The sequence below is a fragment of the Prinia subflava genome, chromosome 5 (assembly GCF_021018805.1).
Source record: "Prinia subflava isolate CZ2003 ecotype Zambia chromosome 5, Cam_Psub_1.2, whole genome shotgun sequence".
Lineage (NCBI taxonomy): Eukaryota > Metazoa > Chordata > Aves > Passeriformes > Cisticolidae > Prinia > Prinia subflava.
The window spans coordinates 16,917,663-16,931,797 of NC_086251.1; positions in this window are offsets into that span (position 1 = coordinate 16,917,663).

Sequence of the window (14,135 nt, forward strand, 5' to 3'; positions counted from 1 at the left end):
ACCTTGGTCTCTGTTTGTTTCTCCTCGTCTCCATCCCAGCCATTACCACCATTCCGGCCATCATCCCATCCTAGGCATTGTCCCCATCCTGGCCGTCACCCAATCCCAGCCATACCCCCTGTCCTCCCCACCCCTCCTTTTGGCTGCCCATCCTTGCTGGAGATGGAGAGGTGGCAGTCACCTGAAGTGGATGGAAGGCTGCAGGATGTCACCTCCACCTGCATGGGGAAGGCATCGGAAGCTGCCACAGCAGAGGGAGGGATGGGAGGCTGGTGGTAGTTGGGATTTCTTGTTGGGAGGTGTCTTGCCTGCCTGCCCCAGCCCTTCAGCTCTCCCTCACCTCAGCTACCTTGCTTGGGAAGTATGGGTGCCACTTTCCCATTGGGGGTGGTGGTTCTTCTGGCTTGCACATCCTTTGTTTCACATCTGAGAAGCTCAGGGGCAGCGTGTTTGCAGGTACCAGGACTCTCCCAGTCCTGTTGCCCTCCAGGCTGGCTCCCCTCCATCCAGCGGATGATAACCTGTCCAGACATGAAGCTCTGCAAGCACATGGAGGGGCACAAGAGACTTATTTTCAGAGATGGTTGGCTGCTTCCTCCCATCTGGTGGGAAGCCAAGCTCTTGCCCCCAAACCCCAATGTCAGGATTGCTGAGAAGCTGCTTTCTGAAGCTGGAGGCACTGAGCTGCCTCCACTGCAAAGCACATCTCTCCCTGCAGCTGTCTTTGCTTTCTCCCTTGTCTCGCACTAGTTTGCAAAGCTGATACCTCAGGGGTCTGTGTTCGTGCATGTCTGTGTCCTGTGTCATCCTTGGAGTGTTGTTTTTTTTTCTTTTCTGGGTCCACATGGTTTCTCTCCCTTTCCCTTGTTCCTCCTCTTGTCATTTGTTTCTATCTTTAAATCAAACTACCCGTGACAAAACCAAATGATCTCAGGTTTAAAACGGAACATGAAGCAGAGGCGTGAGGAACTGCAATCACACAAGGAGGGGCTGCTCGCTTCAGCTCGTTGCTTCCTCAGCCACCTCTGTGTTCACAGTTGAGGCAAGTCTCTCTGGAGACTCCTTGCTCTCTTTGGGCTTTAGTTTTTCTGGTTTTCCCTGGAGCTGTTTGGTGAGATGCTGGGGACCCCCACATGCTCCTGACTGGTTCCCCGTGGTGTGGCAGGGAGGGATGGGGGTGGTTGGAGAGCCAGAGACCACCTGCTCCTCTGCCCACATCACTTCTGATGAGAGTGAGAGATCTCATAGTCCTCAAAAGCCTACCACCACCCATCATTGCCTCCAGCAACCACCTCAAACCTGCTCAGTGTTGCCAACCTGAACATTGCTCTCTCTCATCATGAAGCAGTGAGTACAGTATTTTCTAAGCTCCCTTTCTAGCCTCCAGAAGGCATTTAGGTCCATCTTGTGAGCCAGACAACTGTTTGAGGAGCTCCATTTGCAGCAGGCCATCCTAAGTAGGCATCAATGTCAAGTCCAAGGAGGAAGAAGAAAAAGGCTTCATCCTCCCTCTGGTGCCTCCTCACTGGGCATAGTGTTAGTGTCACCTGCCTCACGTCCAAGGACTGCTTCTGGTCCTCCTTCGCCTTCTGCTGCCCTCAGTGGGGGCATCTCTTCCTGAGCATGCCAGTGGTGATTGTCTGCTGATCTCTGCCCCGTGGCACTCAGTCCCCATCCCACAGTCCTGCAGGGCTGGTGCCAGCACAGACTTACTGAGCCCAGGTCTGACAAGTTGCTGGCAGGAGCTGGTTAGGTGTAGCAATGGAGAGAGGCTTAAATGACTTCCCAAAGGATGTAATAGAAAGGATAACAGGTGGGCACAACCAGGCAGGGAGATGAGACGAAGCACTAGCAAGCTCCCATCTAATTCCTCCTGTTAAGTGACACAATGTGTTGCAAGCAAAAAAAAATGCAGATGAAGCAGGTCAGGAAAGGGAGGGCACGTGTTGTAAATGAGACTCTGAATGCCTGCAAAGAAGCAGATACATGGTTTGCTTTTTGTCATCTACACTCTGCCATCACCTGGATACTTCTGAGACATATTTGAGATTTTACACACTATGAACTTCTCTCTCCTCTGAAACCAGAACAAAGCGAAGTATATTTTAAGATTGGTCGATTATAGACATTCATGACCCATCTCTGCAGCCATATTTTGATGTACTTTGCATTCATCCCTCTCCTTTACATTGGGCATGTGCATCAGAAACCCTCATATATACAATATTTTAAGTCTATATCCAGAAAATAAGGCTTGATGGAGCAGCCCTGCCAAGTGTCTCATGCCCATCCTGACCCAAAGCCATCAGACTCACCAAGTGGCTTGCAATTAACTTTTTTTTTTTAAAGAAATCAAACTCTTTCTAATGAACCACTTTGTCCATGAGTCAGAGAGCTGTGAGTTGTCATGAGGACAGATGTGCCTGCCATCCTCCACATCATCTGTCAGCCAAGGCTTTTTATGGGCTCTCACAGCCAGCTGATCCATCCCAAAGCCTCAGTGGAACCAAAAATCGCCTTTCCATGCCAATCTGATGAGGGTGCATTCATTTGCGGGGACCTACAGAGGCAGAAATGTGAGCAGAGGAGAGGAAAGGTCTCTTCCTTCAATGGAGAAACCAACAAAGCTGCTGAGTGTCTGATGGCAGTGGCAATGCCTGCACTTTCCACCACATGAAGGACTGAGCAAATCACAGCTCCTTTAGACTAGGAAGGACATTTTGCTCCTTTCCCTCCAGCCTCTGCCTGTCCTTGGGGCTGAGCCTCCCGGCCACCTCCTTCCGAGCTGAGCAAAGCTGGCAGGAGGGCAGTGATCAGGTTGGCAACACTGAGCCAGAGGCTTGGGTCAGAGCAGGCTCGTCCCTGGCCTCAGCAGCAGAGTCCCCAGCCCCTGCTGCTTTCCCAGCCCTTCTCTTTGTCTGCTTGTTTCTTTGGATGTCCATCCCCGTTACATCTGCCCCTTAGGAGACAATGCCCCTCAGAAACCCCTCCTGCTGTCCCCTTTCCCCTCCCATTCTTAATACTAATGATAATAAGCTATCAGTGTTGTCATTGCAATCTATGAATGATAGATTTGAGTATTTATGATTATTATTATGATTATTATGGTTATGATTCTGTACTTTTTTGCTTCTTACTCTTTGTATGTTGCTCTTTGTTTCTCTGTTGTGAATAAAAGCAAGGCCCCATCTCACCTTCTCTCTGCTCCCCGCAGCCCGGCTGTGGCTGACTCGGCACAGCTCCCGGCTGCCCCAAGCCTCAGGAGGCAAACCCTTGTCAGAGGAGCTGGAGGGAGGTGCTTCCTAAGGATATAAAGGCACCCAAACCCGGGCAGATCCATTCTCTTAGCTCTTCCCTTCCTGCAGCTCCTCTCCCCCATATAGGTTCCTGGTCATTTTTGCAAGAGGCAGGAACCCACTGGAACCAACAACAAAGGATTAAATGGCAAAAGCTTAAAGCTTTAAGGAGCATTGGCCAGGCATCCAGTTCATGGAATCAGCTCCCTCCAGGTCGTGGTCCTCTCACCTTCTTCAGCTGGCTGCAGCTGCAGGCTGCATCTTCACCCACACGGGTTTCTTGCTCTGGCATTGCAGCTGCTTTGCAAAGCTGCCCTGCTCAGCTGAGCCCAGGGCATTGGCTGCTGCTTTAGCCACATGCCCTGGGCTTCCTGGGCTTGAGTGTCCTCCTCGTGCGGATGGTTGCCCTGCTCAGGAACAGCACAGCCTGGGGAAGACACGTAGACAGTGCTAGAGCAAGCCCAGTGGCAGAGCCAAGGGAGACGTGAGTGGCCTCCGGTACCTGGAGGGATTCAGATGGGCTGGGAATAGCTCCCAACATGAGACTTGGTATGGTCTTTATCAAACACTGATAAATCGTGGTGTCATGAGCAGACAGAGGCTGGTGCTGGTTTTTTCACCCATTGCCTGTGCTCTTTGTACAACCTGGAGGTTTCCAGATGACTGTAAGGTGTAGGAGGAGACATTAGGGGAAGGGAAGAGGACTCCCATCTGCACCGTGGTACAAAACACTCCCTGTACTGTGCCAGCCCCATGAAGAGTCATTTTATTTTGCGGGGTTTAACACTGCCCTTCTCCAAGTGGCCCAGGCACAGTTTTTTGTCTCTGTCATGACTTTGCTTTCTCATGGGTTGGGGTCCTTCTCATCATGCTGTGCTGAACATATTTCCAAGGTTGTTCTGAGACCACACTGGAGAGGAGAGAGCTCAGGTCTCACCCCTCTCTTGGGGGACCCTGGTAGATCTCTGTTGGGGTCCTGCTCCAGCATCACCCTTCCTACCTCACCTGCCTTTGGAGCAGCCGTGGACAGGGAGGGAGCAGGCAGGTTCCGACCATGCCGGGACTGAGCCTCTTCTCCCTTCCTCATCCTTGTAGGATCAGACCCTTCCTCAGCAAGCACAACACAGAGAGGGGGTCTGTACCCACCCTGGTGTACCTGGGGACTCCCAAGCATGGAAGAGAGGGTCTGGCTGCCAGCCCCACCACACTCCCTTCCTCGCTGTCCATTTGGCCAGCGCCGGCGTCGGACCCGGGGAGACGCCCTGCCCCTGCCTGGTCTTTATTTATTTATTACCAGAGGCTGTAAACAGCAGTGCTTTTCTACCCTCTACTTTCTTTTCCTTTCTTTTGTATTTTGGAACAACGTGTTGTAATAAATACCCGAATAGGTGTTTTAACAGCTGGTGTCAGCCTTGGTTTTTGAGGGTCAGACCTTCTCAGGATGGAGTTCTTTGGGAGTTTGGGGAGGGCAATGGACCTTTGGTTGCAGTGATGGGGCCTAGAGCTGGTGGAGAGCTGGACATAGAGTCAGACCTTGACACAGACAGACCTGGATGCACAGCCAGACCCATGTCTTTGTACAGGGCCCAGCAGCTGAAAGCTGCAGCTGGACTAATTCAAAGCAGAAGTAAGGCTCATGGCTGAGAGAGTAGTGGCATAAAAATTAATTGGGGCATTCCTGGGCACTCAGGCTGCAAACTGCCACTCTAGGGGCTCTGAAGCTGTAGTCAGGTGCCTAAGCATCCCCTTTCTAATGGAAGGGACTGTCCCAGTCCTGCTTCAGCTGGGGACACACAAGTGTAGGGAATGGTACAGATCGCCAAGCTAAAGAGCACAAAGACGTGGAGTGTTTGCATTGAAATACACTGTTACATAGGCAGTATAAACAACAATATAGATGTATTATTATTGTTGTTGTTGTTATTATTATTATTATTATTATTATTATTATTATTATTATTTTGCTTCCCAGCTGTGCTCTGCTCCCACCTTGCTCCCGACAGTAGCATGTAGCCACAGGCTTGCTGTGCACTACAGCTAAACCCTATAAACATTCCCTGCTCACCATGGCAAACTGAGCCATGCTATGCTGGGGGGGTAGCTGGTGTGTGCCAAGCAGCAGCCCCATTTTGGCTGGGCTGTGCTCAAGTGGAAGCTGGTGGAGGCATTTCCCTGCTCCCTCCTGCAGCAGGTTTTCTTTGGAAGGTGGAGAAGGTGTGAGCAGGCTCCCTGCAGTTCTGGCTCCAGAAAGCCTCAGCACTTATTGACGTATATGCAGTAGGGACATCCATCTTCACAACTGTTTTCCACAGGCTGGGCTAAACTCCCGTGTCTTTTATAAATTAATTCCCCTTATCCAGCTGCAATTGCTGAGTGTTTTGTAAAGCTTCATAAAACTAATGCCATCACCTGCTGCTGGGGTAGAAGCTCAGTGTGAATCTTTGGCCTCCTGTGCATCTGACACCACTAGCAGCTCCAGAGAGGTTGTTTGCATGTCCTCTTCTCTCAACCATTGTTGCCATGTGTGACATGGGAAGGGGCAATTATTTAACAGAGAAACATGAACACTGCTCCCATCTCCCTCCCAATTTACCTGCCCCTGGCTTAGTTTTTCCAAACTCACTACCCAGGGGAAGGGTAGTGCTGCAGTAGGTCCCCAGAGTTGACGTCTTGTGTCCCTACTTCCACAGGCACAATTAAATCCCCCCATGTTTCAGAGAGATGCTCCCTCTGGCCCAGGGGGCTAGCAGCAGCGCTCAGGTGGGGGGAAACCCATGTGAAGCTGCTCTTAGCTGGGCTGGGGCTGGGGCTGCAAGTATGTGGAGGCTCTGTCCCCTGGCAGGGGCACCCATGGGTGTGCAGCCAGCACAGTTCCCTCCCCCTGCCCTGATGCTGAGCCTGCCTCTCCTCTTATTCCTCGTGGTTTGCACAGCAGAAACCATTACTGCAATGAGAAACCCAGGAACGTCCCTTTTCCAGCTCTCTGGCTTTTATTGACTCAGAATGGCTGCCAAGCCTATAAATAAATGTTCCTTGAGCTAAATATAGCAGCCACTGAAATAAGCTGCTGGCTATTTATTTAGCTTGTGGCCTCTTTGAAAGCTTGCCAGTCCATACTGCCTTTACCTTCATGCTGTCCCACCCGGTGCTGTGGCCACCCACCATGGGGGCATGGCTGAGTCAGCACGGGGAGAAGGGGTCACAAAAAGTCAGCCCCAGCTCCTCAGAGCTGGAGAACCAGAGTGACAGGGTCTGGTGGCTGGAGGAACTTCAGCACCCTATACCCCTGCCCAGAGAGCTGGGGGTCCCCAGCAGGGACATTTGCAGGAAAAGTTGGGCACGGGCTGAAACAGTCCCATGCCAGTTTCCTCTCCTGTGAGGACTTGGTGACTTTTTCCAGCACCAGAGCCTGGAAAAGAGAATCTATCTATCACCTCCCTCAGGCTTTCCAGCATTAGGTGGTGTGCATTGCTTTTCCACACTTAGCAGGCAGCGTAAATACTCCTGGTGCACAGAGCTGCTGTGAGTCAGGACACATAGGACAGCCAGGGGCATGAATTGACCCCCACCCTTGCACCCCTAGTTAAGCCAGGACACTCAAACTCATAAGCTGTGCTGTGGCTCTGACCTGGTCTCTGGCCTCAGCTGCTGAGTGGTCTTCAGGCAATGCCCCAGCCTGGGTCTATCCTGTTTCACTGTGTGTCTGGGAGCAGCCTGGGAGATGCCCTTTGCCACACTGGTGAGATGAGCCCTTATTAGGACACCACACTTGGAGAGGCTCCTTGGGATGCACATTCCTCCAGAGTACTGTTAGTTGTGCATTGATGCAAGAAGGGATGGGCTTCATCTCTCCAAGACTGATGGAAAGCAAGGTGAGTACTGCACTGTGCTATAGACACTCTTCTACACCCTCAGTCTATCAGGAATAGGATGCTGCCTTCCTTGGGCCATGAGGAATTCACTGCAGCCCTGTGCCAGTCAAGGGAAAAATCCCATCAGTCCCTGGAAAGCCACATTCAATCCTGCAGCAATCCAAGAACATTAATAATGTTTAGCACTTACAGAGGGTTTTGCTAAACATGAGCTAATCCTTACAACACCCATGGGAAGGAGAAAAGTAATTATTGTTACTGGGCTTAATTTTTCCTTTTCCATGTACCCCTGCAGATGGGGATCAACTCTACCTAGTCCACAAAGCTCTGGAAATCAGAAACTCACACTCATCCCAGCTTGTACAAATAGAAAACCTGGAGCCAAGATGGCAGGATATTTGCCAAAGGCCACCCAGGAAGGCAAAGTTGGAGCCTCTGTGGAGTGGGGGAGGAGGGAAAACCTTTGCCCCATTCCTTCTCCGACACACCGGATTGTAATTCCACAACTGACAGGGTAATTCTGGTCCCCTTGCAGGTCCTCACCTGCAGGATACCCATGGGGTGCAGATACCTTCCTGTCCACAGTGCCACTCCACAAGGTGTTTAGAGATACCCTGCTCTCTGTGGCAGTAGGTGCTGACAAGGCTCATGAGCATATGGGTTTGGAGCACTACTGCAGCAAGTCACAAAGTTCCCATGCATGACACCCCACTTTTGGAATTACAGCCCCAGAGCCGCTGCCATGTGTGGTAGATCCCATAGCCCTCAGCCACTGGGTGAGCAGCCTCCACAGCTGTAGCCAGAGCACCCCAGGGCGGGAAGGAGCTGATGGGTTGGTCATGGGCTTGTCCCAACCATGTGGCATTGGAGCGAGGCTGGCTTAGAGGGCTGAGATGCTCCTGGGGTCTCTCCTGGGGCACAGAGGGTCTGGATGGAGGACGCTCCAGGTGAAAATGGAGACCAAAATGAGGGTGAGCTGCTTGCCTGGGTCTTTTGCAGAAAGAGCAGTTTTAAGAGCTTCCTTAAAGCCATCAATGCTCCCTGGCCACACTGCTCAGCTGAAACCCAGGCACTCAGTGTCTGAGTGGAAATATTGTCTGTCGGCAGTACCCAGATGATGTCATTTAGTTTTCCAGGCTTCTGGGCTGAGCCAGCAGCTCGAGCCAGTATGACTGGAGATTCTTTATTTAGAAGGAGCCCAAGTGCAACTGAGTCCAGGTCTTTGCAGTACCCCTCTGCCACCTCCCTTCCCTGCTGATGCAATCCCATCTGCAGCAGGGACATCAGGATGCCTCAGAAGAGGTGGTTCTTGGACTAAACTAAACCTAAAACTCAAAATGGGACCCTGCCAGGCAGGTGGGAAAGGGAGATGCTGTTAGGGGACAGGTGAGGGTGATGCTTAGTCTGTGCTACCAGGTGTTCCCCAGGCAGAGGAATCTCCAGTTCCCTCTGGGCAATGCAGACAGCAGAGGAGCCCTTGTCCCTCCAGGTGTCCTTTTACCTGCCTTCAGCTCCCTGAGAAATTTGTCCTGAGCTCCCTGGCACGGCAATGGTCACCCTCCTCATCCTCACACTTGTCATCTCCAACTGGGTTACCACAATCAAGTCTCCTGCTGGCTGTTGGGGGCCTTCTAGTTGGGAATCAAATGTTTTCCCTCTCTGCCACCCCTTAACCTGCCTCCTCTCCCCCAGCATCTCCTGACAAGCGAGCGGCTAAGAATAGCCCTGCCTCTGGCTCCAGGCTGGTGCTGTTTGTTCAGTGACTCAGAGCTGGCCAGGCAGGCACTTACTCAAAGGGCCCCATTACTCATCTGTCTGCATTGCCCCAAGGATGGGGTCTGTGTCTCTCGTTCGCCTCTCCTTTAAAGATCCTTTATTTATTTCTATTAAATAAAGCTGCCATGCACAAGGAGAGGTAGTTTTCCTGCTGTAGATTTACCTCTAAATATGTGTGCCCTGACCCAAAATGCTGCAACCCCTATAGATCACACTGGCAGCCCCTCAGCATTGCTCCTTCTCACTGCCTTGCCAGGAAGGAGCTGTGTCGGCAGGAACAGGGCAAATGATAATGTCTCTCAAAATCGCATTTCATGGCACCAGGGTAACAATGAAAACAAATGCAATGAAAACAAAAATTCTCTCCTGCAGAAACCATCTGTGTTGAATACCAGTGTGGATCTGACTGTACCCAAATCCAGCTGGCCCCTCAGATGCCCACAGCATGACCCAGCTGCTCCTGACTTGCCCACAGCCCACACTAATTGCAATCCTCCTTCCTCTCCACAGAGTGTGTCACTGCCCAGTGGGCAAAGCACCTCTGCAAATTAAAAAAGGCCCCGATTTTTAAAAAAGTGGCTTCATTTCCAAACAGCAAAAAGGCAGCATCTTCCTCATCTGGTTTGCTCCCCTGAGGCATTCTCTGAGTCACAGCCAGTCGTGCTGGGAACAGAGCTGCATCCTGACCAGTGCACATCTGTGCCTGCAAGGCACTGCTGTGACAGCACTGCCAGGGCAGGACACAGCTCCTCCACCTGCCCTGCTACAGCAGAGATGGTTGCTTGGGGTAAGGAAAGTGTGGCATTGGTAAAAGAATTGGAGGAGATATGTAGGAATGGTATTTTTTTCCCTTTCTGCTGCTTCAGCCCCATATTTTCCTTCTTTTGCTATTCCTCAGGTTTTTCTTCCAGTTTTTCCAATCCTGCTGCTTCATGGCATCACTCTTTAACCCTGCTGTCATCAGGGAGCCCAGCACTCTGCTCCAAGATGCTTCATGAAGCCTCAACAACACCTAGAGGGCTTCCTGAGAGCAGGCACAACCTCCTTGCAAGGCACACCTGAGTATCCCAAGCCAGGTCTGGTTTGTGTCTTGTAGAGAGGTGTGTTGGGTGTAAATAGATCCACCTTGCATGCAAGTGGCCCATTGGTCTGGATTTGGGCTGTGGCACTTCTCACCACCATGCCCTGGGTCTCCACATAACACGTGCTGAGGTTCTGATCCTGCACTGCTAACCCCAAGGGAGCCTTTCCATCCATCCAGGCTGAGTGGGCTCCCAGTGCCTCTCCCCCAAGCCCAGCACTGCAGAGCTGGGGGCTTGTGCCTCACAGGTGACGGTGTCTCCAGCTCAGGCATGGCTGGCAGCAGCCAGGGGTGCAGGACAGAAGGAAGCAGGAGCCTGGACATCCCCCATGGGCTGGAAATGGGGTCTTGCAAGTCCTGGCAAACACACACTTGTGTGCTCCCTCCATCCCAGTGACCTCCCCTCAGTCACAACCCCTGGGGCCATCTGGGGGCGTGATGTTGTAGGAGAACGAGACCAATGGTCCTTTCTTACAGACCCCGCTGGCACCCCACAGCATCTACCACACTGCCAAGGGCCGCCGGATGGCTGCTTCCAGCCCCGGGAGCTGAGGCCACCCAAAGCCAGGCCATGTCACAGGAGGCAAAGGGCCAGCTCAGAGCAAGCTCTGTGAAACAGCTTTCCCTGAGCCGTGCTCAGGAGGGGAGGGCAGTCCATCCATCTCCGAGCTGCACCATCGCAGGCGCCGGGCACCGGCCCCGCAGCCAGGCAAGCGAGCAGCCTCTGCTGGCCTCTGCCGGGAGCCTTCGCACCGCCGCAGCTCTGTCTGTGCAGCACCGGGGAAAGAAGTTTACCCTCCTTTCATATCCTTCGGGAGAGCCCGAGGTGCCACTCGGTGCCAGAAAACCCCATTCTGCAAATGTGCTGAAGCACTGCTGCAGGTGTTGCTACAAAGAGGAGGAGGAGAGGAAAGAGGGACGAAGGCAAACAGCTGCTCACACATCCTGTTGGACTGATGCAGGACAGAAGTCTGGAGAGGGAAGATGTCTGCAAGGCCACAGCCCACCATGGGCCAGGAGCGCCAGCCTGGCTCCATCCTCACCAGACTGTGTGACTTGAGGAAGGGCAGGTGCCACTCCGCACTTCAGCTTTGAAATCTCTTGCACCCTACAGGTGCAAACAGAGAGCATTAAGAGCAAGGCTATGGAGGTTCAGTGTCCCTGCAAGCAACCTGTCCCTCATCAGCACAGCTGGGAAGAACATGTCAACTCTAATGTTTGCAGTATCCAGCTCCCATCTCATCTCCAGGCTACATATGGCACTGGAGAAGGGAAGGGCTCCATGCACTCCTAAGGGCCACATGTGTCCTGCTCCATTCACTTGAACCATGTGGTTCCAGTCCTTTCTATCTCTGAACCCAGTGAGGAGCAGATTTGGGTTGCAGCCCTGATAAACTCAAGACACCAACTGTTGGGCTGTGGAGAGATGGCTGTATAAGATGCTACAGTCCACTTCTAGGAGACCCTGCTCTGCATCCCAGAACTTCTTTCTTTACTGACATCCCAGCCTGTCTTCTTTATTAGAGAAGGCTTTATTAGACTCTCTTTATTAGAGAGGTCAGTGACAAGGTTACAGGTTCCACTTGCCATCTGTGACACACGTGTGCAGTCCCCTTGAACCTCAGGAGCTGGGAAATGCTCAGCAGCAATCCTCTCTGGCTCAGCACATCATTCTGGGATGAGCAGGAGTGCTGCTGCCTTCAGCCTGTCTTCAAGGCTTGGCTTTGGCTCTGCCCTGGCCTCCCCTGAGCTCAGCACGGTGACGAAGCGTCTGCATTTGGGAACCCCCACAGCCACTGTGCAGCAGACCCGGTGGTGCCCAGGCACAGGCCAGACTGCCTTGTCTCCAGCCAGGCAGCATTAACCTTCCCCCACCAGAGACGCTCCTCAGACCTGGCTGATGCCAAACAAAAGCACATCATGAAGTGGAAGCGCTGCCAGGGCTGCGTCTCCCTGCTCTGCTTTCCCTGTTAATTGCTGACTAGACCATCCATTAGGGAGCAACAGCCAGGATGTACAGAAGATGCTCCCCACAGGCACCTGGCATGCTTGCCTCTCACTTGCTACAAACCTCTGGGACAGACTGGCACAGATCACCAGGATATTTTTGTTGTGCAGCCTCTGAGAAAACACCCAGATGCTCAGGGCTTTGTGGTGCTTAGCCCTGCTGCAGACAGCTCTGGGTTCAGCCGTGGGCATCATGCTGAGAGCAGGGCACAGAGGGTACGGAGAAGTTGGAAATGGAAGAAGCACAATTTCTGTCAGGGTGAAGGCACTGGTTGGCCAAGTGGTGCCTGTGAGGGCTGTAGCTGAGGCTGTAATGTTGCTGAGACAGCACAGTGGGATGGCATTTGGATGACTGAACTTTTTGCCCTTGCCTCTTCCCCCTTGGCCCCATAATTAGTCCTCTGGGTCACTCAGGGCTCCTGAAGTACTTTCATCCCTGAGGAGTTTGTTTAGCTGTGGAAACCTAAGGAAAGAAAGAACAAAAAAAAAAAGGAAAATTCAGTATTCCTCAGAAAATGCTATCAATCACACTACCCTGGTTCTCCATGCTGCAGCACTGGGTGCAAGGCTGGCACAGGGGAGGTAAACCCTGCCAGGCAAAGCAGGAGCAGGCAGTAAACAGGAATGATGAAGCTCAGGTGCCTGCTGCACCAGGCCCTGGACATGGACACTTGATGGTAATTGGTTTCACCACAGTTCCACGAGTGTGCACCTTGAAGGAGTTCAAAGCCAGGCAATCTGGTGCCTGGCAGAGCAGCAGTGGGAGTACGGAGACCCCTGTGCAGGGCAATCATCCTTCCTTGGGGTATTTTTATATCAGGGTGGATTAAAGGGAATACAACCAGCAAGATAACTCAGATCACAGCAGGGAGTCATCTAGTTCAGATAACCTCTGCAGTTTTGCCAGCTCTACTTTTCTTCTGATAGCACCCAGTCAAAGCCCAAGCCTTGATACCCCCTTCTCACCAAAACACACAGCCCATGCTCAGAGAAATAATGAAATCCTCCTGCTTCCTCCTGCACCAGGCAGTGCTGCTGTCAGAGGCACAGAGACAGCATCAAGACAGCATTTGCATTTTCTCCAAAGCATACAGGCTGCCCTTGGCTCTCTCACCCACCAAAGCTATTAGCAATGAGCTCAGCCTGCTATTATTGCTGATCCAGGGAGCCTGGAGGCTCTCGGAAGTGCAGCTATTGATCCATGCCTTTCACATCTCCCCCTCAGGCCTTTGGTTTCAGGAAACCTCTTTGGCTGTCCTCTCCTCGTTCTCTGCAACCTCCAGGAATGCTTTTCTGAGGGGCCTCGAAGCTGAGAGTTAAAGGAAAAGTAACAGGGACTGCAGTGAGAGGGCCAGGGACTTAGCTTGGCCAGAACTGCTTGCTTGCTTTGGCTGTGTGCTTTATTAATCATCTCCATCTTCCTCAGTGGAGACAGGGGAGGACATTCCCCCCTAGGCTGGGGTTGCAGGTCAAGGGAGGGAAAGCTCGGTGCCTTTCATGGGAACACAACCTATGTGTGTCTCTGCTCATCCATGGCATGGACTTCCTGAAGGCGCTGTGTCCATGGAAGTGTCCCCTCCACCCTCGCCATGCTTCAGGGCTGTCAGCATGACTTGCACCAGGTGGTCAACAGATGACTGCATCTCTGGGCAACCCACCCTGATGGCACGAGCAGATAGGGCTGTTAATCTGCTGGGGAACACTTACTTATGTTCACTGGAATCCTGCTACGCCTGAAGGACAATCCTACATCCCTCGGGCTGCTTCTCCCATCCCTTCAGGTTCACCTTGCCCAAGCAACCAGGTGGCAGAGTGAGGAACCATGCTGGCAGCTGGGGCATCAAAAAACCCTGCTGGAGCTACAGCCGGAAACATATCTGCTCTGGGCTGATTTCCTGGGTATGACGCAAACAACTTGCTGCCCAGCCCCTTATAAACTGTGTTGCCTCACTCTCCCCACATCCCCAGGAAGACTTTCAGGTGCCTGGGTGCGCTCCATAAATGACTAATGAGCCATCGAAAGCATTTGCACTGGTGCTGGCTGCCAGAAGCAGATTGAGATCAAGCCTTCCCTTGCCTCCACCCAGGAAGAGGACTTCCACT